Source organism: Cygnus olor, chromosome 8 (genome assembly GCF_009769625.2).
Source record: "Cygnus olor isolate bCygOlo1 chromosome 8, bCygOlo1.pri.v2, whole genome shotgun sequence".
NCBI classification, from domain to species: Eukaryota; Metazoa; Chordata; class Aves; order Anseriformes; family Anatidae; genus Cygnus; species Cygnus olor.
The window spans coordinates 29388595-29416039 of record NC_049176.1 but is presented as its reverse complement, the minus strand read 5'-3'; the positions used below and the strand labels follow the sequence as shown (position 1 = coordinate 29416039).

The window sequence follows — 27445 nt, the reverse complement described above, 5'->3', positions numbered from 1 at the left end:
ATGGTCTCAGGCTAGAAGTCCTCGTATTTATCGGCAGAGAGAATGAGCTATCTATCTACACAACACTGCATCCTTCTGCCCCGGTGAGTGCCAGACGAGGACATCACACTGCTGGCTCCTGGCTTAGACCCACCATGAGTCCTGACGAAGATTTTGGACGAGCTGGCTTTCTTCTGTGCCCCTTCCCCAGAGAGTCCCGTGGCCGCACCATCGCGTTATGCCGGACATGAAAGTTTCTGAGGGGACGAGGGCTGACCAAGGGTTAACGTGGCACGTTCTCCTCTTACTAAAATGATGTCATTTCCCTCCCCCTCCCCAAAAGTATCTGTTGCTTGGTTGTTTACATACTGAAGTTAATTTAAAATATGTATTATAAACCTGCATAGTTAAAAAAATGAGTGAAATCTCCTATCTGAAGACATATATATAAATTTAAATTAAACCTACAGTGCTTCAACGTTACAAAAAAAAGTATTCTTTAGCCACAAACTACTCATTTTCCTCATTTTCCACATTTTCTCCAGAAAAATAAAGATTAAGAAAACAGAAGTACCAATACATTGTAGAAATTGTCCCAACGAGTTTATAATCCAGTGTAAGTTACACAGTACTGATAAGTAAAGGAAGTTCAACCAGACAGTTTAATCCTCCAATTTCCTGTCTTCTAATCAGCCACTGACTCCTCTGGCTTTAAATTAGAAACATTCATGGCAATATTCGGGACAGGTGAAGGAAAAAGAGTGGAAAGCAACTAGAGAAAAGGCTTGTAGGCAAAAGGAGGACATTCGTAGAGAGCAAAGACACGATAAAGTAGCAGAAGTGTGCAGAACGATGCACTGAATTGTTTAAGTTATATATGGAATTTAGCAACTCTGACAGGGAAGGAATAATTTTAATAAAAACTTTTATACGACGGGTGAGCAGTGCATGAATATACAAGAGTTACCGGATAAAACAAAGAAAATCCATACTGCAATGTTATTCTTTGTTCACATGTTGTTATTGCTGTATAGGCAGGTCTAGTATAATCGCTAATACATGTATGCTTCTTGATACACCCTAAATGATAACCAGGGAGCACAAATCAGCAAAGCCACGAGGAATTCGACAGGATGAAGGGCTTATCATGATAAACTTACATTAGAGTATGTACGTGCGTACACGTATAGATGTGCACAGTGATTTAAATGAGAAATACTGATTTTGAGTGTTTCATGCTTCTAGACAATTTTAGCTTTAGTAGTGCCAATCAGCTTTCCATATGACAAAACTGAATATTTATTAGCTATGCCATTATTTTTAATCTCATTTGCAATGAGATCCATGGTGAGGATTCCATTAGTTCTTAATTGACAGAAATGTTAATAACATTTCGAAATTCTCATTTTTTCTACTGCACAAGTTACCTGAGCGATTTCAGCTATTCCTCTGAAAATGGAGCACAGGTGTGAAAGAAAAGTTTTCAGTGAAAAAATGATGTTGGGTTAAAAACCTTTAAAGTAACAAAATGTCCAGTTCAAGCCTGGTCCTGGTATCTTTAATAAATTATCTTTTAACTTATGGTAAAGAAAATAAAGTTCTATGTACGGAAATATGGATTGACAGCTGGATAACAAAACTAGAAAATAATATTCTGAAAAATGTCTGAAGGGTCTGCTTTAACTGTCATATTCAAACCCAGCAGTTTACATGTTAGCGCATACATGGAGTCATTTGAAATGGCTTCTTATTTATTAATAAGGCTTTTTTTTTTTTTTTTTTTTGTCTCACAAAAGGAAACTTTGGGTCTTGAAGCTGTTTGGACTGAGATACTCAAATTTTGGGTCAAAGTTGGCTCCCAGTCACTCAGGGAGGTAAACCTGGAGATGCTCTGCTTCGCTTAACGCAGCGACTCCAGGCTGACGGCAGCGTAAATGCGGAGCAGAATTTGGCCCAGGGTCTCTGGTTCTGTATTGTCACTGAGAATTTTCTCCTAGTATATAACTTTGCTACGTATGTATTTCAATAACCCCGTGCAAAGGAATTTTGCAGTCAATCCCTTATTAAACATATATGATAGTCACATCATATAGGCTTGCTAGAGCAAATAATTTAAAAAAATAATCAGCTTGAAATAAATGTTTATACAAGTAGCACAGCTGCACATATTTGTTACAAATGCAAGACAGAGTACTGAAACTTTTCTATAACTAACCCTTTAGTGCCTGTATGACAGCATCAAATTTAAATAAAAAGTGACAAAATAATGGTCCTTTTTTCAACAAATCTGTTCTTATCATACCTTCAGGCTGCTATACTGGTTAAAGTATTTGCTTTTATATCTATGTAAAATATGTAATTCCTTCTCACACAAATTTACAGCATTTTGGGGAAGTTTTCTGCTCAAATGTCATATTACAATATAGCCAAATAAATGTTTCTGCACTTACTTGATTAAAGCAAAGCATGAGAAAAATAGATTAGGTATCAAAAGATTGCCTAAGAACTGTGGTGACAAATGCAATTATTGTTAAAATGTACAAATCCTGTGGGCTCCATCAAAATAGTTTGAAACATTAATAACTGTCTGCAAGAAAGAAGAATCATGTTCTTCTTTTACCTTGAGCTCGTGCTATTTTGGCAAGATAAAATATATTAACCATCCCATCAGCTGGCTAGAGAGAAAACCTAACTGTGATGAGGAAAAACGAATTAAAGGAGCATTAATAAAGATTATCAGTGAAAGAAAATAAGGTCAAAATTAGAAGTCTGCATTTTAAAGCCACCTTTCAAAAATGCAAGCTGCTTTGCCCAACGATAAAATCCATTCATTTTCCTAATCATGCAATCAACCAATCTCCATTATCTTCAGCTAGCTAGCTATAAACATGCTATAGACTGGAGTGAAAGAGGGAGAGTGTGAGGTTGAGAGACAGAGAGAGAGAGAGAGAGAGAGAGAGAGAAAGAAAGAGAGATTACTACACCCAGCCTTTTATAAAGCCGTTTCTTTCATTATAACAGGTCTTTTCATCAAAATGACACAGAACCTTTAAATTTGGGCATAATACTCCAGTACAGTACGCAGCTCTAGCTAAAAACTGATTTAGAACCTGCTCCAGAAAGCAAACAAACTCACTCGTTTGACACACAAATTGTTTACGATTCATTAAAAAGCAAAATTGCATATCACAGTGCTGGCAGCTGAGTCCATATGGGTGCAAGGGGTATTCACTCATCTCTTTGTATGCTGGCAGTACCAAACCGAAGTTTAGCACTATGCAGCTGAGATTTTGTGCAGCCAGACGATGCATGAGGTAATTTTAAAAGCTTTATTTGTCTTTAAAACATTAAGATCTGCTCTCTAGCTTACTTTTGATTAAAAGAATGTGGCAAATGTGGTGAGGTTTTGGGGGTGAAAAAAAATGATAGATATCTACTTTTTGTTGTGCATTTTAGATTCACAGACTGTATGAAAAACTGCTTATTGCTCCATCAATAATTGAAACTTTGTATGAAAATTATTTGCAATTAACGCATCTATTGTAAAGATCTTGAATTATTCATTTCAGCTAAAAATAACCTCTCTTTCATCTAGCACAACTTCTACCAAAAAAAAGGCTATTTTAGTGGGGTTTTTGTTCTCTTAGAAAATAAATGGTGTGACGTTCAAGTTTAAGGAGAACTTTCTGCAATGTTTAATCTAAACAACAGCATGTGTGGTTATAAAACTGTTTATTTTTAGGCAAGTGCATTACTAAATGTTTCCAGCATTTTTACATATTATATTCACAGTACTAAAACATCTGTGAAATAAATGTGACTGAAATGAAACTTCCTTGGATACTTTCTAAAGGGTGACAATAACTGCCTAATAGCATTTGAGGATACTTATTAAATAATAAACATTGACGTACCTCATCATAAAAGCAGCCGATAGACAATAAAAGAGGAGTGGTAATAAAATACACAAATGGCTTAGAATAAGGCAAAATCACAGCACGATATAAATTGTGTGGTTAAAACAGGCAGTCGAAAACTTTGCTTTGAAAATGATAACTCAGAATCAATAGCCTTATTTACAGGGGTTTAACCAGCTAAAAAAAAAGTCACATGAATAGTCAACAGTTTATGTGCATGCAAATACCCCTTCCCCCTCCAACTTCCCCTGGCAGAAAGTCTAATTGGAAAATCAGTACTATAAGTAAAGTGGTTAGCCTTCCCTATTCCCATTAACCAAAAGCTGCATGTTACATTTCACTGGCAACCGCTGGCAAACCTCTAATAGACGGTTAAAAAATTAAGAGTTTAGACAAAACAAAACTGAAAAACCCGAGCCCAAACACCTTTAAATACAAGCCACATGATATACACAATGGCCACCACCAAGCTGCAGAATAAAAACCTTCCGGATCTCACTTTTAAAAGTCTTTCAAGTCCTCAGAGGTCTTAAACTTTCCAAATGATACCAAAATTGGTCCGGGGCGGCGAGGGGGAGGGAGAGCCCCCGACTTGTTTCAGCGTATCATACAATGAAAGTGATCATGCCTTGTTTTGTAATTCCACTCGCCAGTCCTTTTTTAACTGATATCTATGTGAAACGAGCTGAGGTTCACGGTCCAGTTAGGAGCGGATAATACATTCATTGTCCTGGCAGCAAACTTTTCCTCTCACTGGAAGAATTCACGCTTGCCACAAGAATAATAATTACAGAAAACTCAAAATGCGCTGCTAACGAATTAATCCCTAACGGACAACACGCTAACGAGGGCAGTAATGATTTGAGGACTCTCTTCCTCACAACAGGACTTGCATCTTCTGCCACAATGGGCTATTGTGCATCCTCCCAACTCACTATACCTCTTATAGATTCAAGATGTCAAAGGTTGTCTGGCCCGGCTGACCATGACATGCTAGTTAACTCGTTCTACGGAGCACGTTGGGACTTTAGGGAAACTTTAATTGCGCCCCAAAGCAGCCCGAGCCAGGCTCGGTGGGATCCGTAACACATGGCTCCAGGTCAGCGCAGCCCGGGAACCTGCTCTCACATAAACAAGCGGAGGGAGAAGTTAGATCGGGGGCTCCGGCGAAAGGCAGCACCTCGCAAACCGCGCTCCCCGCACACGTGATGGTTTTTACACCACGCCACGACCGCACCGTTGCAGGCTTTTACAGGCACCGGCTCGCTGTGCAGCAGGCTGAACTTTCCACCTCCCCTCTTTACAAAATAGTGCATGGTAAAAAATCACGCACACGGACGCTTGAAAGCAGCAGATAAAGTAAAACAAACTGAGCAGTAGGCAGCCGACCGAGACAAGTTACTCTGCACGAGGCTTTTGCAAACTACTTCTTTGCATAGTTTGTGTATTTTTTTATTTTTTTTTCCTTCCTTAAGGAGAATTGAGAAAGCTTCCCTGTGGAAACTGTAGTGCACATTAACGGTCTCCTGTTACACAGGGGAAAGCACACAAGTGGGACAAGTGTGAGGCTGCTCCACTGAAGAGTGTGAAAAAAATCAAATGTTAATTTGATAAATGTGAGGTCTGGGACATTTTGTCAAAGAGGGAGGGAAAGTAGAAAAGGGAGAAAAAAAAAAGCAGCCCTGCTGCCAACTCACCATCCACCAAGTTCTGGCCGAGATGTCGTAGCAGAGCTGCCATTTGATGGAGCCGTCGGAGGTTTTCCCTGCCATTATGCTGTCAGCAAGCTTCATCTGATGCTAACTCACGGGAGATAAGACACCTAATTGAGAAAACATTTGCACTGGCATGTTGGGCAACATGTAGCCCGGTCCATACCATATGGAATCATGGGTAAAAAAAAAAAAATCTCCTTGACAATGAACCAATCTCTCACAGACCCAGTGGCAAGGTGAAGTGGAGATGAAAAGTCATCTGCTCCTAGCACTGTCTTCTCCTCTCTCTCTCTCCCTCTCTCTCCCCCTCTCCCTCTCTCTCACTCACTCCTTTTTTTTTTTTTTTTTTAAATAAGAACCCACTGCTCAACATCAAAGAGAGGCGGTCAAAATTAGGGCTTCATCACTCAGATGATTTTGGTCTGCAAGGTTTTTCTTTCCTTTCCCCTTTTTCCTTTTTTAAGAAGAATAAAGAGATTTAATAGGACAAAGGCAGGTAGTGGACTGCGGAGGGAGATCGCCACAGGCTATTAGCCTAAAATTTCTGCTTGACAGATGGAACTGCTTAGAGACTATCATGCAATGTTTTGATTTTTTTTCTTTTTTTTTTTAGAAAAAAAAAAGACTTTCAGTCTGATTCAGTATCTGTTTATCGCAGCTACTTTTCTCATGTACGTGACTGGGCAAAAAAAAAAAAAAGACTGAGCAAAAAGAATTGCACCTTTCTTTTTTCTTTTTCTTTCTTTCATAACTGTGCATATAATTATTTAAGCAATGCAAGAGCAAAACAAAAGTATAAACTGCTTGAGTTTATTTCTCGATTCAGTGAAAGGAGCTTTCTGAAAGAATCAAATGCTCTTTCATTTATTTATTTAATTGATTTAAATAAGAGAGACGTTAAAGTTTTGGCTCTTTGTTCCTTCTTGATTTTAGATACCAGATCTTATTCTTTAAATGAATGACTTTTCATATGAAGGTTCAAATGGCTAAAGTGCTCCCTAAGAGCCAAACAATTTCCTTCTTGTCTTTTTTTTTTAAATATTTTTTTGCCACCATATTTTAAAAACTTGTTCTTAATGTTACCCTTCCTGATACCACCAGGCAATAATGCCAAAAGCCTCACAGAGGTTTGTTTCTTCCTCTGGGCATCGGTATTCTCCACAGCATTCATAATTTAAATGCAGAATTGACAGATAGCTTGGAAAAAAGACAACTGCAGAATAAATAGTTTTGGAAAGTTATAAAATCCTGGTAATGTTCAATGTTAAGATCCTTTCCTGGAAAAACAGGTAAAAGATAATTGTATATTTTATTATAAACCTCTGTTTCCCACTTCTGCTGGGGCACTGCAAAACAGAAGTATTACTTTTAGGACAGCTGAGTATTAAACAGGCAGCAAATGCTTCCCATTTAAGCCGCCCAGCGACGGATGCTCAGCTCTGAGCACCACCACCCCACAACAGGGCACTTCAGCCCGTGCAGCAGCGCCTTCCCTCAAGTGCTCAAAAAAAATGAACTTCTGCACTGGCCACCAGACTCGCCAGGAACGTCGCCTGGGTCTGTCGAGCTGGGGCTGGTAGAGCTCGCTCGCTCACAAACAGCGATACGCTGCGAATCTTTCTGTCGTTTGGATGCAGGAGGAAAACGGATCAAAAATATCCCCTCTATTTTAAACAATATCTATTTCTGCTTGTATCAAAAAGGGAAGCTTGTGGGCGCACAATTCCTCGTTTGATTGTTTTGTGTACTAACAATTGTTTAACTATTTGGCTGCAGCAAAATTGTAATTCCGGGCTGCACAGATTACAAAACCATCATTCACACAGGACAGAACTAACTTTCATCCAGCCTCAGTAATACTTTCAGATTTCTGTGATGTGCAAGATAAGCAAATGACTTAGGATAAAATACAAAGTGCTGATGTAACACGCAGGGGTTAGTCTTTGTTTTTGCCCCAGCCCTAACCATCTATTGGGACTGCACAAAAAAATATGTCAGTGCATGATCTGTACAACTACTTCACATCCCAGTTAGCTTTTTTATTTTTTTTCCCCCTGGATAGCAGGTACAGTATCACTGCTACTTGCAGTGAAGGGTCGGACTAGCACGGGAAGTGTTAAGTTTTAGTCAGAGTCCAGGAAAAAAAAAAAAAGGGACGCTGTGCCAGGAACTGTCCTTGCACTGGCCGGCCAAAGCGTTTATCGTCTTCTGTTACTTCGGCTTCGCTAACGCTACCTGTCCTCGGCGGGGCTTGCTGCTTCCTGAAAAAGCTCCCTGAAAATAATCATACGAAATATAAAGTAAAAACCTGAAGTAATGATCAGCCTTTGAACGGGTGTCAGGTTCGATTTTATGCTGCTGTTTTTGCTGCTGCCTCTCAAAACAAACAACTTGCCCACCCTGCTTATAATTTATTTAGTATTTTATAGCCAGTTGGGCTGCGTATCTTTCCCCTCAAGTTGTGATAAATCTCTGCTCAGTCTATCAGGTTTTCCACTGCCCGATGCAGTTATAGATCCACTGACAAACTTCTCTTGATTGCTGTATTAACCACTGCTTGGAGAGCACTTAGGTCTTCCTATGGCAATATATTACTTTACTTCAGAATATTAATTATAAACACACTGGATAAACATTTTTTCAGAAGAGCGTACACTTTTCAGCTTATGAATGACAGAAGCATGAAACCATTTCCTTCCTGACAGTACAGCAGTTATGTGCGAAGAAACGAGGAGCGCTGTTGGTTAACTGTGTTTTAAATTCAGCACAATTAGGTGTAGTTAACTTTGCCATTGTTCGTTCTGATGCCGGGGATGGTGGGTTCTTACCCATAGAGCAATTATTCCTTTCATAAGCGGCTGTTGTTAATAGCATTAAAACAAGATTAAATACAACATGTTAAATATTGCAATTATTGTGGAAAATAAAATTATTTGGTGAGCATAATGGGGAGCAAATCAAGCATTTAACATGATCCAGGAAATGCTACTCCAAACAATTGCATTTGTTTTATGCAATTTTTCCCCTTTGATTGCTGACAGATGCCGTTTTGGAAACAAACATCTAAGTAGTTTTCCTTCAATCAGGAAAAAAACCACACACCAGAAAATGGCTACATGTTTTGAATTTAACTCTTGTCAATCAGCATTCTGCACAACACTCCCTGTGAATAGTACTAGGACAAAACGATGCCTTCCAACGACTAATAAGCCACAAAGATGTTTGCTTCTAAATCAGATCTGTTCCGAAGGAAGAAAAAGCTTTCGTGCTGCGTGGACATTCGCGCAGACACAGCTGCAAAATCAAAATGCTTGCAATATATGAGTGATACTTCAACTTGGAAATAAGTTAGGTGTCTGTGTTTGTGGGCTACGGGGGAAGAGATTTGTTTTCCGACAGCTTTAGGCCTCAAGCAATGAATTGAAGTGCTTGCCAGTTGCTTTCTGACTTCCTACTGAAGAAGTGGCCAACTATCCAAAAATAAATTCGCTTCATTGTCGAGCAGAGTTACCTGCCGCAGCACCCGCAGCACGAGCGTGCCCCTCCGCATCTGCCCTCGGCAGCACGTTTGGTGAGGTCATCGTTGCTATCAAGTGTACGAAACCAGGACGGAATGCTAAAAAAGGCTAATAAAGTATATTAATTCAGATGACTATATCAAGCTGGCATTTTACAGTCTACTGGAAACTGAATGCATGAGAGCATTAGAAATGTTGGCATAGCAGGCGCTTTCTCCAAATGTTGGCTTCTACTGTTCACGTCGGTAAAAGAAGCCCCGCAGAACTGCGTGCAGCTCCCAGCGCTGGGCACATCTTTAGGATCCTGGGGCTCCCTGCTAGAACACCTATTAATTGCACCGTCTCTACTGCTCGTTAACACTTTCTTGATTCCCTTTATCCCCCTTATTTCTTCAGTGGCAATTGCTTAGAACCTTTTTGGAAGATTGCAACTGATTAGATCTGTTCCTAATTTGGGAGGCGTTTTCCTTGGGAAGCCTGCACTTAGATGAGTTACGGAGAGGATTTCCTTATCTCGAGCAGTGACAATTAGTTCAAGTGCCACGTGAGAGCAGGCAGTTGATTTTTGGACAGCCTCTGAACTTATGCAAAGTTGCTGACAATGAGTGTGTGTTCTAGCTTTTGGAAATCCTATAATCCTGGCTTCAATCAAGAGGATCTGCTGTTGCTGAAGGCGTAAACAAGGACAGAAGCAGCACGTGACCGCTGCGCCTGCACCTTCAAGAGCTCCTCAGCCAAAATGAGTGCAACAGTAAAGCTTCTGCGGGATACTCAAGGTGACCCACGCATGCTGGATGATGTGGCCAAACCCAGGGAAAGAAGTCCTTTCCCCTTCCACAGGAAAGTTGTCTTTGCTCTCTGCATTTTCCCCGTAACTCTGTTGTATGTATTCCTGCCCGTTCCCCTCTCGCTCCTCTGAATTTCTTCTTGCCATCTGCACTCCCCCTTTTGCCTCATCTGAAGCAAGCACCAAGATCCCGCTCCTGACAGAATGGTCTGTCAGCATGGACACCCTGACTTCACAGACAGGGCTGGGACTTCGCGTCTGAAAGAAACAGGAGGAGCAGATAAAAGGACTTAAGGGGAAGGAACGGCACAGAAACATTACAAAAAATGTAAAAATTCTTCTCTATCAACCCAAAATGTAAAGGAACATAAGCCAGATTTATTTGGAAGTTGAAATATACCCAACTATTTCCTAATCTGTAGCTATAAATCAACACAACAGTCCAACACATCCTTCACCTGAGACGGGTACCAGCCCTGGGAGCATGCACTCCGCGGCCCCAATGTCTGTGACAGCCAGCCAGGTCTCCTGAGAAGGGCTAGGAGGGACAAATCTGGAAAAAAAGCTTAATGGTCATACCTGGGAAAGGCTTTCAGAGGGAAAGAAGGACTTCTGCCCCGGAAATATCTAAAAGATCTACGTAAATGCAAATTCACAGAAATGAAAATAAAATCATTAATCTAAACTACAAACTCTGTTTTGATGCAGCTGCATCAAAGGTAACATTACCCCCTGAGGAGGGCATGCAGGACGTACCCAGAAAACATTCTTATCAGGTAAATGGGGCTGGAATGTCACCTTACTACTGTTTTCCTTTCTCTTCCTAGAATGAAATATTAACAAAAGTAACTAACTGTTATTTCTATTGCTAACTTTTTTTTTTTGTATAAAAAATGGTAATGTTTAGAAGCCCAGCCTTTCCTTTATTATTTGAAATATATTATTTTAACTCTGACATTAGAGGGCATGCAGAAGATGCTGCTTTCCACCATCTCCACAGCCACTGCAAAACTCTAATAGTAAGATTCATAACTTGTAGGAGAGGAGCTCAAGAAAACTAAAAGGTTAATATATTCTAACTAGATGTTGGGTATAGAATGTCAGATCTGTCAAATTTCATTACAGTTTGCTGCTCAATGAAAAAGATTTGATTTCTTTTGCCACTGTCCTACTATGTTCAAGTCACACAGTGCCAGCAGCAACCAGCCAACGACCACAGGCTGGCACTGAGCGGGCCCGAGTGGGAAGCCAGCCGCAAGGACCATCTGTTTCCGATTTCTAGCGAAGCCAAGATGTGCAGTGAAGTGCATTCCATTCACCCAGCCAGCCTTCTCCCTGCTCAAGTTATTAGTGTTACAAGTGAAATTATCTTTTCCAAACAGCGGGGGAGCTATAATCCTTATGGAACAAGACTTAAAAAAAAAAAAAAAAAAAAGGAAAAAAAGGGGGGGAAAAAATAGGACAGAAAAATAGTCTCCCCTACACCCTCCCTCCCCAGTTCAAACATCTTTTGTTAAAGTTGTTGATGACAGTTTGGAAATTTAATTGCCATATTCATGAGTTTCATCATTTTAACGGATATTTCATTAGGAACTATATCCTCTAACGCAAGAACGTGTGCTTCAGTTAATGGGATCTAATGCAATAACCCATTCAAATATATTTAGACCGCTATTTATGAATAAAGTTAAAAATGACAAGATGAATGCTCATTTAAGTCTCCCTAACATTAAGTGCCTTGAAAAACATTGTAGGTTTTAAAGTATAATTTAAAGTGAGATTGCATAAACAGCGCTAATTACATGCTACTTACATTGTTTCAATATGTAATGCATATGTTTAACCTCTCCAGGAGAGGATTGGTCTTGGCACAGCACAGGGGGGATTTAAGGGTATGCTAAACTGATAACTGTCGAATGAGCCCTGACATCGGATATTGGTCTCCTACTGTTACCTAAATGCCAGGTGAAACCAAAGGATTTATTGAAGGGAGGGTGGAAAGGACACACACACACACACACACACACAAAGACAACACAATGAGGTGAAACTGAGAAGTTTATTTTCAAAGGGGGAAACATTTATCCTTTGACACCATTCCATTCCAGTGACTTTATTTCTAATATACTATGAGATTAATGATGTGGCTACTGTCACTGTGTCTGATGAACACTGGCAGAGCTCTGGAGCAGTTGCTCCCTCTACAATTATTGGACTTATTTGTAAAGTGGCATATATAAGACAAACTTGCTCCCTGTGCCAGCCAATTGGAAAAAATCTTATTCGGAAGTACAGAATTTTGGTTTTCTTCTACTGCACTCTATATATAATATACAGTTGATTTAATATTTTCTGGTTTAAATTTTTTTTAAGTTAACAGTTGTTTGACAGTGTTTTCATGTCATATAATAATCTCAGTATGACTCTTATGAAAAATCCAATCATAAATAAAGTAGTAAGTTTTCACTAGGACAGAGATTCCCGACACACCAGAGGGGAGTCAATATTTAAACCTTTGCTAAGGGATGGCACAATTGAGCATTGCCCTGAGTGGCTGATACCACACATTAAGAGTAACTGTTGAGTCACCTGAAAACTAATTCTCATTCAGCCCCACTTTAGGTTTTATCTTTACTCGGTGTCTTCAGTGATCCATGGACACTGGCTGCTGTTGCAGGAGGACGTTACTTGAGCTGTGGCTAAATTGGTACTAACACAAATCATAACCTCGTTCTCAATCGTCTCTCTGCATATACAGAAACATCTAAAGCTGCATACACTGCCTATATTTAAGATGTCCTGATGTACTAGAACTAAAATGTATTTTCTCCACGCAAGCTTGCTTCCATGTAGATAAAGAAGGAAGTGGAATAGGGATGCAGAAGAGTCCAAACACCACAAGAAGTAACTGTGGGACTGCTACAGACAATTTCTATTTTAGAGGCCTGCAGGGTATTTTAAGAGAGGCCGCTAGCAAGCAAAAAGCATCAGGCTCAGCACATTTCCATAGTTAGCTTGGTCAGGCTTAGGAGGCTGAGTACTGATACCTACTGCACAGATGACTCGAGTGGACTGTTTGGTAGTCCAGGCACAGGGAGGCCTCGTGTCACTCCTCCTTTTGAGTTTGTAGGTATTATAGAAACCTACAAACTCAACATTACATGAAGTAATGCCTAAAGTATGCCTAAATGTCTAAAGTAGATTGAGAACTACCTTCAGATTCAAAGACTGCAGTGTCATATGCCACAGGAAGCATTTCTCTCTCTGAAACCATGCTCTGATTTTCGCTTATTCTTCCAGTTTCTGATAACTAGTTGCTGCAAGTGGCTCACAGTAGAAAGGAAGACTTTAGTATTAATCAAGAGTGATAGACAAGTGCCCAAAGTCTGCCTGGAAATGGCTTTCTTTCATAGGACCTGCTGAGTCCACCAGTGCTGATGGATTCACAGGCAGCAGTGCTAAATCAGTGCCTTTTATCATCTACAACTACATGAAAGGCTGTGACTACTCCTTCCTAATGAGAGACTTCTGTAATGCTTTCTGCTTAGGGCTATTCTTGAGGAATAAGGAATCCAAGACAGATGTGGCAGTGACCATCATATTAATCCCAAAGACCAAATCCCTCAAAGCAAAGGAAATATGAACAATTAAAACAATAAATACACTGAATCATATGGATTTCCAGTGCCCTCAGCACTAACAACAGCTCCACACATACTTTGCAATTTTAGTCCATGAATAAGTAAATCCTCTTCAGTCTTTTTAACAAGATTAAAATGTTACTACTATTAAAACCACCCTTGTTTGCTGGTTCACATGTCTATTTAAATACCTGTCTATTCCTCTGCTTCACCTCTTGAGGTGTCAGACTTGTCCTCTTGACAATACGGCTGAATGGCAGCCAGCGGGCTGAACAGCACACCTGGAAAACTGTGGGGAAGGACTGAGCTGCATGGAAGCAAATTTTACAAGTGAACCTGATATGATGTATTAAAGTGCCTCTGGATTACTGAACATTTTACAGCAAGATAACACTTTGGTGATGCTAAGATAAATGTACGCTCTTGTGTAATCCATGCCACTGAGCATCACATCCTGGAAGGCAAATCTCTGTACATAGTTTATTCGAAAGACATCACTATAAACATCCTTTTTTCTGTTAACTGGTCATACAAAGGAATTTCGGAGATTGATTAAGTCTGCAACACTTGTCTGTCTTTGTGAGGTTCATTTTTTTTTCTTAATCTCTTTCGAAAAACATCCACAGCAGTCGTAGCTCATCAAAAATAAATAGTTCCATAAAGAAGGGGGGGAAGTTTCAGCTAATCAAACTGATAGTTGTTCATGAGTTTAAAACTAAAGAAAATGTATTACTTCAGATTTAGAAGATCAAATTTAGTTCAAAACATGGCGCACTGCTAGCAAAGAGGAGACTATACAGAAATTCTCTGACAGGGATCCACATTTAAGGGGAGGGCACATTCTGTGCACGAAGGCTCGTTTAGGGCGGTGACAGACAGGGCCAGGAAGCTCCCAGGAGGCACTAACAAATAACTTGCACCCTACGTTCAGCCTAATCATGGCCCTTTTGGCCATGTGCTTCTGTATGCCTGCGGGTAAAACAGAGGTGGTGGCCCTTATGCCACCATGTCACCTGTCTCTCCCAGCCTTCTGCCAGCTCTGAAGTGGCAGGAGTTCACAGGAACCCAGAAAGCACTCGGGGCGCTACGCTTTTACCTTCATAAAGTAGGGAATGACTGTGAACTTGACTCTGTGCCGTGGATCAGCCGTGCTCAGTGCTGAAAAGCTGAGGAATGGTTTCAAAGCAGGCTTAGAAGCCTACTCAGTAGGAATGGCTGGAATGTGCGTCTGCGTTACCAGCGAGCTGCTCTGGTACTGCGAGGAAAAACACAAAGCTGAGTCACAGCAGACGACAATGCTGCTGACAAAATGTTTTAAACTGCAAGCTAAAACAACAATGGGATTATTTATGGACTGCAACTCTTATTTTAATGTCAATAAATGTACTGGATAAATTCCCCTTCATTAGCTGGAAACCTCAGAAGGAAACAGAAATATTCTGGTAAACCACAAACTTGTTCTTAGCAAATACATGGCTACATTTCCACTTCAGAGGCATATCCAGACTGTTTCTTCACTGGGACAATAAATCTCGGGGAGTGAAAAACAGAGTCTATAAATGCAAGAGCTACAAAGTAAGGGTGTGACACACACACGGCCCTCAAGGCTCCAGAGGATGACAGTGGAAAGCAGTGAGAGCAGCTTTTTTTTTTATCCTTTACTTTCTTTTCTTTTACTGAATGGAAAACATGTCTTCTGAGCTCTACCATTCAGCTCTTAAACCAAATGGCTGGGACGCGTTCTCTGCACTCCAGGAGGTGTTTGCTGTCTTATCAACTGGGCTGCAGACATCCCAGAGAGACCAAGTTGTTTTGATGGCTGTGTGCAGGGGGTGGGAGGGGGACGGAGAAGCTCAGCCACGTCCTGCTGCACCTCCCTGACTTCTGAGATGCAGAAGGTGCAAGCCTTTCTTCTGCATAGCTGGCTCCGAAAATATTGTGCATCAGTGATGCAATGCTGAATGCAGGACAGTCTACTCCTTCACCTTCCTACCTTCCCACTGCTGGATGCTTTGTAGAGAAAGAGGAAGAGGACTCGGGTTGCCACTGGGGCTCTCCCATCTTGGGAGAAACCCCAGCAGAAAGCTGTGGTCAGCTTCTGCTTCCTTGGGGCCGATTTGGAGAGAGATGAACAAGACAGAACATCTCATCAAATAACAGTGATGGCTCCCAGCCTTTCTTGAAGGAATTGGTTCATCTCAGGCTGGGGAGCCTGGAAATCAGAGCCAGTGATTGCTTTCTCCCTCTGCTCCTCAGCACTAATTTTTCTTTGCTTTCCCCCTTTCTAAATCTGTGGTTCCGTATCTTAACCTGCACCTAATGGCTTGCAAGCCATTTCCAGAATTGAAAATGTGGTACACTCTTATCTGTGCAGCATTTTGCTTATTTATAGCATCACACTAATGACACTTTAGATTTTCTTTAGAGTTTTTTTCTTATCGTAAGGATGAGACACAAACAATTGTGCCTGTGTCTAAGTACATTCTCTGCCCCTTTATTCAATTTATTTCAGACGCTGTGTCCTCGGGAAGGGGGACTGACGACCAATAAATCAGGTGTTTCCTCCTGCAGAGTAAGTCACCTACTGTGATCAATAAGAAGCAGAAGAAAGAAGTTCTCTTGTTTGCATGAGGTAATACAGACAAATAGCCACATGTATGAGGTAAGAGCATATTTCAAGCCCTATTCTTGGCGAACCGGTGAAGTTGCTCAAGAATAGCTCGTTGTGTTCGAGCAAGAATAGAAAACTGCTTGCTGAGAAGGGATACAGGGGTAAAAATACTGCTCACACCCGAAAGTAAAATGGGGAATCCAGCCCTCGTTGGCTTTCTGCTGAGCCTCTGGGTCAAAATCTATAGAGCAGTACTCCCATGTCAGAGAGCCCAGATTTCTCACAACCCAGCAGCAAGGAACCCGACGCCCAGCTGAGCAGGGACCAGAACAGATACCTGGGGACAGCGCTGGAGCTTTGTTGGCCCTGCCCGTTAGTGCTGGCTTCTATGGGATGTGCTCTCCCCGCTGCACAACCTTCCCTGCTTCCCACCTCGAGCGAGGACATTGCGGTGTCCCCGACCATCCTGAGGCAATGCAAAACCCGTCACGGCACGGGTTTATTTTTCACTGGATGAAATTATTCTAAGTCTCTGTAGATAGGCAGATACCAAGGAAGCCTGCACAAAATGCAAAGAGCTACAAATATACTCACGTGTAAACGTTTACACAAAATGTTGCTTCAGTAATAATTAAAAAAAAATAAATCTTAGGCCTCAGTATACAAGAGCTGAACCTGTCAGTTAGCTGTGCACAAGTCAATGGGGACCACGCTTCCTTTCCCCTCCTTTCTTCCCACAAAACCTTAGCCAGACTTGGCTGAAACCTGCTTTGTCACTCAGTTTTGCCGAATATTTGCCTACAGATGGGCCAGACAGTCTTGCTTCTGGGTGCTTACCTGGAGCAGAGCTTTTGTGACCATAACATGAGGACTCAACACAAGTAAATGGCATAACACCATCTTTATACGAAAAGAAGCAAAGCCTACAAATTACAGACACTTTTCATTAACAGGGCAAATCCCGACTCTTGAAAGGGGAGCAGTGAGAACTGCAACAGTACAAGTGGGAACAGTAGGAAGTGAGAGGAGAATCATTCATCAAAGGATGGGAAAAAGCCTCTACTTTTTTTTAATCTTCATGACCTATTTTTTAAGGTTCACCAAGCTCGTGCAAGTTCACAGGTTCCAGTGGTGTAGGTCAAAGAACAGGTATGCTTTTACAACTGCAGAGAAGCTCACCGCAAGTACTGCAGGACGACCAGTCCTCCTGAGGCTACCCACAGCCACAAACAGCTCCCTAATACGTGGCACAAACACGCAGACACACAGCCACAGCCTTTGATTCAGAAGTTTATGTAAAGCTCATACTGAGTCAGCCTCCCAAGCATGCAGTATTTGAATACCTTCCAGAATGAGCTGCTTTGCCCCTCGTTCTGCTTTTGTAGAGATGTCTAGCAGCACCTCCATGCTTATATTCACTCTCAGTCAGGAGTGGATATTATTTTGCCTAGAGCACCTCACTTTAGCCTAAAAAAAAAATCCAAACCAAACCAAACCAGAATCAGGTTCCTTCTAGTAACTGCTTCACCTGAGAATATAGCCATCACCTTCCTAAAGGGAAGCAGCGTTAGCTCGAGCTTGTCTGTGCTTCTGCTGGAAGACCAGGGCTCCGGTGGATAATCCAAAAGATTATTCCACAGTGGATTAACCCAGACAATACTTACCAAAAAATGTCACACCACAAATATGAGCCAGGAATATGCTCCTGGGAAAGCCGCCTGGACCGGTGTAAAATTAGAGAGAATTGGGACACATTACATAGCACACAATGCAAACACTTCATGGTCTGTGAACATATGTCGCTATAGGTGCCTTTACATTAAATTAAATCAAATAAAGAACTTAAGAAAACTAAAGGCAGTCATCGTCCCTCCTCCCCCCAGCCTCTGATGGCATTACACCTGCAGCCCCGTGGGACCCCGGTGGGACAGGACTCTCGTGCTGTCCCTGTGCACCTCTGCCAATGCCTCACTGAGAGCATTAGTGTGTTGCTGACCTCCCTGGGGATGAAAATGAAGGGATGGGACATTTGCACGTCCCATCCTCTCTTCAGCACACATCCCCTTCTTTTCCCCTTTCTGCACTGCATCACTTCTCAGCCCTGCCTTCTAGCAGCTCGTATTATTTGGGGTAGGGATCTTACTAACTACTTACACTGCACCTAACACAATAGGGCCATGAGTGCGGATGGGGTTTCCGGAAAATTTCATAAGATGATTTTTACGCTCAATAAATACCTACAGAAAAGATACTGGTAACACCTGTCCTTTTCTAAGATTCAGTAACAAATCAACTATTTGGTGCATAATAGGCAATTCATTTTGCTATGCATTTACTCTGCTCTATTTAAAACATAAAGCACTTAAGGATATTTGGAGTATGCAAGAGACGATTACAAAATCAATTTCTATTCTGCTTTATAACTCAGCCACTTAAAGCCTTAATTTCCTACAATTCACCTTCTTACATTCTGACCCATTAAAAGTGGGACCAGCTTCCTCCCGAACTCAACCATGTGCTCCGTAGAGCGAAACTATCGGGGCCATCACCTCCACTTGCACGTTGCCTACGTCTGTGCACTTACAGCATCAGTTCAGGTTGTCTGCACTTGTTTGGGAACCGGCTGCCTCTTTTGCCAAGGCTCGAAGGAGGGAGCTTTGGTTTCGCCGAGGGATCTCCCGTTACGCTTTACAAATAAACAAACACCGGGGTACCTGGCAGGAAGGCACGGCCCTTCGGTGAGCGGGGCTCAGGCTCGGCAGAGGGCAAACGAGGCAGCATCGTTTTCACTCCAGCACAAAGTGTCTATTCTTGACTACTTGACCAAAGGAAGCAAAAGCAGAGGGACGACCAGCAAAGCACATCTGCAGGGCTGTATTTCACAGGAAGCAGCGCAGCTCCTCTCCAGATAAGTTTCACCGAAGAACAAAGGCGGATTTTGTTCGGTGCTTCAAGAATGATGCATTGAACCTGGACCTTGCTTTTCAGTCCCTGAAAACACGGCCTACGGAGTGAAACCTAATTTAATTTCTCCCTCTCCCTCCTGCGAATTAGCTGCATGATTTTTAAATTAGCCCTCTGCTTCCCATATGAAGAAATCTGAAAATACACACACTGATCTCCAACCAAGTTTCTATGTTTCATTTATTGATTTTGCAGACTACACGTAAGTTAGTGCATCTGAAATAAGTGTCAGAGAAACAACAGCTAGGCCAGTTATACAAAGCTTAGCCTCCAAGGCTGAGCTGCTTTCAACTTTAAGAAACAAAACATTTATGACTAAGAATAAGACACATGGGGTAATAATAAATTAGCAGGTGGTATTGTCACTGACAGTTGAAATATTTTGAGCTTACATCTTTCCTGTACACCATAACCTCAGAGGCATACTACCCACTACAATTGGTTTTCCAGTAACTCAATGAGGTGTGTTTCTGAATGATAAAAGCAGCATTGAGTGTAGTGGGAGCAAAAGCCATGATCATATTAAAAGCAAACAGCAGAGCACCCATTACCTCTTGTCCTGGTGTTTTTTGTTTGATTGTTTGTTTGTTTTTGTTTGTTTTAGCTTGAGCAGCATATTCCAGTAAATGCAGAAGACACACTGTCAAGTACTTTATAGTTAAATTTTCTTCTTTTTTTTTCCCCCCTTTTTAATCTCCACTGTTTGCAATGTCCTTGTCCTCTTTACAAGCTGCAGACTAATATTCCCTTCTGTCAGTTTTGTACCTTTTCTCTCAGCAAAGAATGACTGGGGATGAAAAACAAAAAAACCACCACCAACAACAACAAAACCCCTCAAAACTTCTGCCCCTCTCCAAGGTAAGAATAAAAGATAAAGCTTAAAATATGAAGTTTTGTATCAAAATTTAAAGGAACTGATAAGTTTGAAGGAAGATCATCTGTACTACTCCTCACCATTGCTCATTTTCACTATGCTCAGCTCTGCAAAAAATAGTGGAGCATTTCACAGCAAACAATAGCTTACAGTAAGTGCAACCTGGGAGATCTCTGCTCTTTGTACTCATCACATCTCCAATGATTCTTCCAGCATTTTGGGAGCAGAGGCTGTGAGATGTGCTGAGTACAAGGCAGCAGAGGGCTGGGGGAGCTCCCTGGACCAGGGCATTATCACTACAACAGCCTGGCGATGCCCATTTGATAAACTCCCCTTGGTGGCTGCCTGTCTGGACCACGGACTGGAAGGCAAATGCTGCTTGTTTTGCTCGAGGCAGATGTGATCACCTGCGGGGCTGTCCGGAGCTGGAAGCCGTCTTCAGGAAGGAGAAAACATCCAGAGCCCCCGGATTCGTAGACTGGCAGATGCTATTTCGTATTTTTTTTCTCTAATTCCACTGTAGAAACAGTCTCTTGGTGGTTACTGATGGAAATTTTCTTCTGGTTTCAAGACCTATAAGAAAGATTTTCTTTCTGGTAACTTAAAATTGAATTTCTGCAGGCTGCTAGTTAACCATTTTGCACTTGGCATGTGCTGTACATCATACAGGAGCGCTCCTTATGCTTTAGTCAGCATATTGCTTCAGCATCGCAGTCAGCGTTGCACATTTCTGTACATAACCTGCCATTTGCATTAGCTGCGGGACTGAATTTGATTTAATCTCTTTCTCCCCTCATGTATTGCGACTCTAAAAGAAACAGCAACACAAGGAAAAAGATCTCACCTCCCGAGCTCCCCTCCCAACCCCCAGACAACACAAGCGCTCCAAGAGCTAACTGGATGGCATCGCAGCCAGCAACTACTCTCCAGCAGTACCCGGCGACACTCTAGTACAGTAAGCATTTGGGTCACCAGATGCCACCGTGGCAGTGAGAAAAGCTTTGCCTGCATCTTCCCCAGCCTCCCCTGTAAACTGCTCCAACTTCCCCCTCCTGCCCTCTTCCGTGGGGTTCGGCAGGGCAGCGGATCAGCTCTGCAGTGCACCACCAGCAGCCCACAGGGCGATTTCTCCAACCCAGCCTCTGATCTACGTGAGGCCGGTCACCGGAGGATCCCAGCCTGGTATGCACAGCCCGGATAACAACTCCAGCACAGCAAAGCAGCCAACCAGCCCGAGCTGGCAACTGAAATGACTCTTTTGACAAAGGAGCAGACCCCTGCTATCCACGGTAAATTAGCACAGGCAGCTCCACACCTATGGGCAGGAGGAAATCCCTGCCTGATACCGGGAAATCCCGAGGCTGGTGTCCACCACCTCACAGGAATTATTTTGTAAAGCAGTATGTTCCAACCTGGGGGTCATGGCCCACAGTAACTTCTTTATTATGTTTCTTGCTGCCTGCTTCTTTCTGCAGTGAATCTACGCCACAAATCTGACATTCAGGCACCTACTCCTATGTGTGGGAGCAAGCAATAATAATGAAAAAGCATCCAGAAGTTAGCCTAGTTTTTGGATGGCAGCAGTGCACAAAGATGGTCTTGGGAAAAAAGATGAATGCATCCTCCCTTGGAGAGGACGGCATGCTCAGTGGAGAGAGGCTCTCCACCCAATATTTAGTACCACAACCCGAGTATGTTTCCCGAGGTATTTCCTGGCAGAGGCCATCCAAGATGTGACCAGTCTGTGGGAAAGTGAGAGCAGGGCGGAATTTGGATTTTAATGGGGCTGGGGGTCTGCACATCTGCCACAGCATCAGCTGAGACACGGCTGCAGTGCACGCCACAGGGCCAGCTGATGCTGCTGAAGGCAGAGGCCAAGCGCAATGACAAGACGGGTCCTCTGCAGACATCCTTCTTTAATTACCGTGCTTTCAGCCTCCTGCTCCTTCTCCACCCTTCTTTCCTCCCTGGAACACAAAAGGGGATAAAGAGTGGAACAGCAACTGGCTGTCAATTGACTCTGGAGGGAAGTTAGACGGAGAGGAGAGGAAGGAAAATCCGCTCTGAGATGGCACTTCTGGTCTCCTCTGACCACCATAGCAGCCTAAGCAAAGCCACCTCCCCCTGCTCCCTCCTCTCCCCTCGGAAATCCCAGCAGGGACAGGGATAGCAGCCCGCAGCCGGGAAGGCACAGAAACGCCTCCTGCCAGCTGCAGCAGACCCAGCTGCTGACAGAGGACGTGCTGTTGGACAGGGACCTGCTGGGAGATGCGCCGGGAGCAGCTGGGGCCGGATCCTGTCTGCTCCCCAAATACCCTCCAACATGGCCCAGAAGATCACTGCGCTCGGGCCAGCTGAGAACATACACAGAGCAGAATGTAATTTATTGTGTCCAGCGATAAACAAAATATTACGTGCACTTTTGATGCTATAAAACCTTTTAAAAGACTTTTAAACCTTTCACCGTGGGACATAATGAAGCCTGTATTGCTATCTGCAGCGGACCTGGCCTTCGAACACATAATTAAGCAGTCACAAATTGCAAAATTGGTCTGTTTGGTTCCCCCACTATGCAAACACTGTTAAAAGCTTTCTCATTTGTCAGTTGTTCTGTTGTAATTGACAGGCTATGGGCAACAATTATGCAACTTTGAAGCTTGAAGACCTCATCCATGTCTTATCGCGATTTCCGAAACACCAAATATTTTACTCTGTACGTTCTCTATGGGTCCAGTTGCTGCACGCACACAGGTGACAGAGCAGGTACCACTTGAAACGAAAGATTTAAAGCTCCCTAAGCATAAAGAATCTCCCTCTCTTTATGAGGCAGAGAGAGGATTATGCTTTCTATAGCTGACTGTACCATCTCTAACCACTGGAAGACTTCAAAAGCACCAGCATATGCTGAACGGCTTGCTGCATTCTGTAGCTCTAATAGTAGGGACACGGATACGTGTCCCAGAGACCAGAAACACCATATGCTCTTGCAAGCAAGTGCTGGGTCTTCTGCGCTGTCTCATGTACTCCTCCTATTCCTCAGACCACCCAGCGCACTGAATATCCAACACATTTACACGTAAGCAAGGAATATGCTATTGTATGTACCTTATACTCATAAGAAATTTTCTTCAGTGCTTATGTGAAGTACAAAAAATAAATAAATGCAGGAGATTGTGTGTAAATCATTTAAATCAATTCCCTTCAAGACTTCCAGCAGTAGCTTTTTGGCACTACCCATCAGACCAAGAATGTTTCCAGCACAATTGTTACTGCTGAAGCTTCTGTTCTTTATGCAAAAATCCTAGATTACTGGGATGAAAACAGAACTAGATCAAAAATATCTGAGGGAAGAAGACAACTGAAAGGCAGACATTCTTTCACAGGTTTTTCTAACTATTATCTAGCAGCTATTTAACTCATAAGGGCCAATAGGCCAGTTCAAAATATATGCTACGTTTAATGGCAAGTAAAAATCTTTCTATCCAAACTGCAGCTTTTAAATCCCCACTCTGAACAAGGGTCTACATAAAACACCAAACATCTTGGAGGATCACCAGGAAGAACATAAGGAAGATACAATACTCCTATGTGCTTTTGTGGGTGATGGGGGGAACCACAGGCTGCTCTTTTAAGAGAGACTGCTCCCAATCTGGATTTGTACCGATTTTCCAGCAGGAATCTCAATGTGCCACAGAGCAAAGGTCCAGACTGACTAACGTCTGGGAGGAAGAAACATCTCAGCTTTGACTACCCTGTGCCACGTTTTGTTTCACCAGCACAGCTCACAGAGTTCAAACAAAGAGGAGAACTACAGGCAGCAAACAGAACTGCTTGAGGAAGCAAGCAGCGGGACCCCATGCATCAGGGTACTCCAGATGCTACCAGTTTCATTTATTTATTTTTTTAAAAAAGGTCATTGATGACAGCATTTGGTAGAAATGCTTTCTTATATTTGCTAGAACTTGCTTTCCAAATTCAGACTCCCCTCAATCCATTTTTTTTCTTCCCCTGCACACTGCCCCCCCCACGTTAAGACACCCACAGGTAGCTTGCATGCTTAGTAGCAAATAAAAAAGCTTTGCTATTAAAAGGATAAAGTCCCAGTTCCGCTTCCATCTCTATGGATACAAGGTCGTGACTCCAAAAGGAGTCAAAATTAGACTTCACTTATACCTGTATAAAAGCATTGGCTTGTGAGAGATGCTTTGGATTTGCACCCAAGTCAAATTTAGCCCCTGAAGTTGATTTTTTGTGGGTTTTAGTGAAGGGATTTGTTAATTTTACACGACTAAACATAGAATTGGAAAACGTTAACTTTCTACCCACTTTTTCCAATATGTAGGTTATTGTAAACATCTATTTGCTCAGTTACTTTAGGCTTTAAGTTATTGGTGCTGTGGTTTTGGCAACCATAGCCAGCTTCCTCCAACTAACAACGAATGAGAGGGGGTTTCTATGCATTAAAATACAAATCAATATGGGCAATGTTTTACCAGCTTCTCCTGCTCAGAAATACTGACTATTTATTGTTGGTTTGCACCCAGGCTGATTCTACTGTGGAAGCACTGCCGAGTGCAGTGTAATCATGAAACCTTTGCTAAACCCTCTCAGCACACAGTATTAGCACTCTGGAGCTAAAAACTGATGGCAGTGCCCAGACACAGCTCTCAAGGTGCTCTTGGCTGCAGCGCAGCTGAATCCGTGTGGCAGCAGCACGAGTGCTCTGCTGCCGTGGCTGCCTTGGTGTCAGCACTTTTGTACAAGCTCTGATTTTCGGGGCATTATATTGACTTGGATAAAGAAATTCACTCGTGAGTGAATGTTGGTGTTTGGAGTTCTGCAGTCTGCCTGTATGCAAACAGCAACACCTCCATTCACCCCTGGGCACATCACTACTGCACCACTACGTGTGGTTCTCTGAAGCTACAAGCTACACGCCACTTGCTAATCAAAAGGAAGAGGCTTAGCCTTTTACTGGCTTTATTATTCTAAAAATCACTAAATGAAGTGGTTTTACAGATCTAATCAAGGAATGAGAAGGCTGTTAACAGAAACCCCAAATGTCCAGCAAGTAAAAAAGCTTTAGGGCCTTGCCCTGCCCCTGCTCAGTACTCACACATCCCTTTGTGGTCAAACAGGACCTTGGCTGCCTATGTCAGTGCCTACAGGACCTTGAGGCCAGCATGTCTCTGGCTCCAAGAATTCCACCCAGAACAAGAGTCCTGCAATCCCACGAGGACCACGTTAAACACTTATACCCAGCCACCTTTGTGAGGGCTGGGGGACGCATTCAGACTTCTCTGTGCTCTGGGCGAAAGCAAAATGCTGCAGAAAAACAGTCAGGCTGCTCTGCCTGCCTCCTCCCTGCCCACACAGCATCAGAGCCCCAACTGCAGGCAGCACACACCGCAGGTCATCAGTCTTTGCCCTCCCTGCCAGCCCCAGTTTGTCTTTTTAATGCCCCGTGGCTGTGAGCGAGCTGGGGATGCTGCAGAGGCAATCCCACCCTGCTCTGAAGGCTGACCCCCTGCGCCTGGGCGCTTTACCCCTTCTGCTCACCTGGGGGGTTGGCCACGCTTCAGCATGCCTCTCAACGAGGTTGCGGGTGATTTGGATGGTGTGTGATGCACGTCAGCAAGCAGAACTCTCAGTAACTAAGGGTTCATAAAGATTTCGGGTATCCAAAATAAGCCTGGCTGTATGAGTGCAATCTGTTCCTGATCAGAGGCAGGTGAGAGGAACAGCACTGCGAGCACCTGGGGAAGGGTGGCTGGGGTTCTTTAGGGCTGCTGTAGCCCTAGCACCCCCTTCATGCTCTGACAACAGGTCTAAGTGGCCCCAAAAATCAAAGGTTTGCAAAGGACAACAGCAGCCAGGTATTTCAAAGACATACTCCTTCAACTTGTATCAAGTATTCCTCGCCCACACTGGAGAAGCAATGTCAGACTAAACAAATCTTGAAAAATGGGGCAGAATTTCATTGAAATAAGGTAATTTTCACTGTGGTTTCAGCCCAAAATGAGAATTACCAAATCACCAAAAAGCCCCCAAACAACCACCAAAACTCCAAGATATTTTTCATTGCACTTTGACAGTTTAACCAACAAATACAATGTACACAAGCATTCAAACTACTTTGTCTGGAAACCAAATAACAGAACATTGACATTATTTCAGCTGCTACAAAACATTCAGACAGTGACTACAGCAGGAATGGGGTGTGGGAGAAATATTACCCTTGTGCAACTACTGGAGTTAGTGGGAAGAAACACATTTCTTTCAGAATTCCCTTCCCCTTATTTTTTCCAACCATTATTTGAGCTTATTTTTAATAAAATAATAAAAAATCTGTCTCCTGACCCTTGAAAGATGCTTTATTTTTACTAAGGATCAAAAGTGGATTTTCAAAAATGCTTTGATTAAATGAAGAAGAAGGAAAGATGAATAGACAGCTAAATATCCTCTAATAAGCCAAGTTAATAAGGAAAACGGTTCTAATCTCTCTTTGATAATGGCTCTATTGTTTTGATTTCGGAGGCATGAGGGAAACATACATTCAGTGATGCGTTCCCATGACTAAATCACCTGGAAGACCACATTTTGTGTTTGAAAGCTCTTTTACAATGTCTTTCCCAGAGTGGATGCCCATGCTTCTTTGATGTGGTTAAGCAATTTTGCACAATCATGTAATAGATTAAATTAGACATAGTCTTCCTTGAACATTTGTATGCTAGGTCTGGGTGATAGATGGAGCTCAGCAACATCAATTCCTGTTGAAGAAGCATACCTGAAGGCACCAAGCGCTTTGCAGGAAGGGTTTTAATAACTTCAAGAATCAAAAGCAGAACACAACCCTGTGTTTCTGCAGATCAAATATGCTCCAGTTTCAGCTACCATATCCTCTTTTCCTTCTATCAGCTATGAGCACCAAGTTGCACCATTTTCTACTATTCCCTAAACACCTTTTGGGAAAACAAACAATCCTTACTACACTTCATACCCCAGTGTAGCATCCTATTAAGGGAATAAAACCTTGAACTAAAAACGAAAAGTTTGCAAGTTCTTCTGTGCAGCCAACAAGACACCGCCCATTTGCGTCACTGCCGAAGCACGGAGCCAGCAGCAGGAGAAGCAAACACTAAAGAGTTGCTTTCATCTTTAAAATTTAAACAGTATTTAATAAAGGTATTAATCAGCAAAAGAAAACATTCTGTGGACATCTGCCATGACAAACAATACACTCAGGGAATCCACTTGGGGGAAAATACCCCTGATCAGGCAGGCCGTATTTAGTAACACGGTGAATATAAGCATTTCCTAAGAAAAAAACATAATAATTGGGGATGATTTTCTACTACTGGCTTGTATTTTAATAGTTCAAAGTGCAAATGGGAGGTTTCCCTTTGATTATAGGGGGCTTTGGCTGTATGTTACTTATT

At 42.5% G+C, this 27445-nt stretch overlaps 3 long non-coding RNA genes across 6 annotated transcripts in view; 1 reads left to right on the top strand and 2 right to left on the bottom strand.

The window, feature by feature from the left end:
- Positions 1–3709: 3709 nt before the first annotated feature.
- Positions 3710–27445, bottom strand: part of LOC121074260 — a 65812-nt gene continuing 42076 nt past the window's right edge. The window contains exons 1-3 of one of the 3 annotated variants that reach the window (XR_005822236.1): positions 25566–26247; positions 5594–5718; positions 3710–5472 (exon numbers count right to left, since the gene is read on the bottom strand). This is a non-coding gene — a long non-coding RNA (uncharacterized LOC121074260). Of the gene's footprint in view, positions 5473–5593; positions 5719–25565; positions 26248–27445 lie in introns of those variants that run through there. The other 2 variants (XR_005822235.1, XR_005822234.1) reach the window with 2 other exon arrangements.
- Positions 9887–24335, bottom strand: LOC121074263. The gene is made up of 3 exons (XR_005822240.1): positions 22373–24335; positions 21851–21864; positions 9887–9899 (listed from the first exon to the last, which is right to left on the bottom strand). It is a non-coding gene; the product is annotated as an uncharacterized LOC121074263 (long non-coding RNA).
- LOC121074261 lies at positions 16085–22413 on the top strand. 2 transcript variants are annotated; one of them, XR_005822237.1, is made up of 4 exons: positions 16085–16189; positions 19863–19990; positions 20822–20961; positions 21085–22413. It is a non-coding gene; the product is annotated as an uncharacterized LOC121074261 (long non-coding RNA). The 2 variants fall into 2 exon arrangements; XR_005822238.1 differs by lacking the exon at positions 21085–22413 and having other exon boundaries at positions 20822–21054.